The following is a 1,837-nucleotide window of genomic DNA, read 5'->3' as shown; positions in this document are numbered from 1 at the left end:
AACATCAGTTCGAGGTCAGTAAGCACAAACCAAAATTCATACATAAGGCGCACTGTCGATTTTTGTGAAGATTTAAGGATTTTATGTGCACCTTATAGTGCGGTAAATACGATATTACAGAAATGGGTCTGTTATAGGTATGAGGGTACAAAATATGGGTCTATTATGGGTATGTTAAAATGTACACGGTATGAAGGTATGTTATGAATATGCAATAATTATAAGTATGTACAGGCTGTAGTGGGTGTACAAGCTATGAAGAGAATATAAATATGAAAACTATACAGAAATATGAAATTAAAAAAAAAGCTATACAGAAATATATTTACATAAATATAGAAAAAGTACTGTTTATAAGGTTGGGGAAACCTGTAGTCAGCAGAGTCACCTGGATGAGTGACGAAATGTTTCTCCCACTGAAAATGTCCAGATGAACAGAACCCACTTTTGGAGATTACACCGGAGTATTATTGCTACATTAAGAAAATAAAAAATATTTTCGATCGTTTTGAGAATAAAATTGAAATTTTACAATTAAAGTTGAAACGTAACATGTTTGCTGTAATCTCTATGAAATGCCTTGTTAGGATGGGTCAGTGAAACAAATGTATTAACTGTATTATGATATACCACGTCCTCTTTTTTTTTCTTTGTGTGCATCTCCTCTTCTGAATTTGTGTTTTTCTGTCTTTTTCTTTTCAGCGTCCTTATACTCATCAACACACTGTGTTTATCAGCTAAAAGAAACCATTTCACTCACTCAGAGGGTATAGAAGGGTCTTGAAACAACAACTGAAATCTTGAAATTTTGCCTTTATTCTCGAAATGATTAATAATATGTTTCCCTAATACTCCTTGGAAGTATATTCAGTCTGTCTGCATGTAAAAAGCAGACCGACTGAGCTGATGAGGAAGTGAAAAAGTGCTGAAAATAAACCTTTGTCATCTTGTTGAAGTTGTGAAGCTCTCTCAGTGAGTTTGTGTCTGTCGTTCAGGATGAATGCCTTGCTGTCCATCTGTCTCTGGCTGTCTCTGATGATGTTAGTCTGCTGTGGTGAGTGAACTGGAACCAGAACATCCTTTAATCCTAATCTGCTGCAGGTTTAAGCTGTTTTACATGAAAGATGTGATGCTGATTGAGAGAATGATCACGCCTGTTCTTTTTTTGGCAGTCAGGATGTTTTCTGCATTATTTCTTATAAACGGCTGCAGCTGCTTTGAAACTTTAAATATTAAAATTGCAAATCATTTTGCTAACTGATGGATTCATGTCAACAATCCTAAAAAAGCAAACTTGCTCCACAGAGGTCGACCAGCTGATTGATCCATCGTGACTTTACTGGACGTCAGAAGATGTTTGTTGCATTACTGCAGTTACAGTTTCATAAGTTTTTAAAAAGATTGTTTAAAAAGAAATTTAGAGATCTGTTAAGAATTTGCTGGAGTAATTGTCCTGGAGACACTTGCTCTGTCAAACTACTTCATACCACTACATTAATGTTTGGTGCATGAAACCATGAACATCAAAAACTAAAAACTAAAATGCCAGGCTTGTAGAGCAGTTTGTAGTTTGTTTTTAGCTCACCTTCCATCAGGTCACATGAATTTATTGTTTCTGCTTAATTTTCATCACCAGGAATCATTGAAAAGGAAAACTTGCACCATGAAGACATGTATGAATTCTCAGCGAATAACGACACTTCTTATTATAACTTATCTTCTTATTATGACTACTATTACTATGGTAACTTCAGAGCACCTGCACAACACAGACACCTTATCTAGTAACGCAACTGTTGCTGAGCTGTACTCACAGCAGCTTCTGTGCTTTCTTGTC

The 1,837-nt window shown here is 35.5% G+C and overlaps 1 long non-coding RNA gene across 2 annotated transcripts in view; it reads left to right on the top strand.

The window, feature by feature from the left end:
• The window catches only part of LOC121812413, a 13,180-nt gene extending 11,343 nt beyond the window's left edge, over positions 1-1,837 (top strand). The window contains exons 3-4 of one of the 2 annotated variants that reach the window (XR_006053046.1): positions 703-1,054; positions 1,637-1,837. This is a non-coding gene — a long non-coding RNA (uncharacterized LOC121812413). Of the gene's footprint in view, positions 1-14; positions 1,055-1,636 lie in introns of both variants that reach the window. The other variant, XR_006053045.1, reaches the window with a different exon arrangement.

This window comes from Haplochromis burtoni, unplaced genomic scaffold (genome assembly GCF_018398535.1).
Source record: "Haplochromis burtoni strain Fernald_Lab_line unplaced genomic scaffold, NCSU_Asbu1 Contig_581, whole genome shotgun sequence".
NCBI lineage: Eukaryota > Metazoa > Chordata > Actinopteri > Cichliformes > Cichlidae > Haplochromis > Haplochromis burtoni.
Note: the sequence above shows the minus strand (reverse complement) of the source record. Positions and strands in the feature narration are given on the sequence as shown.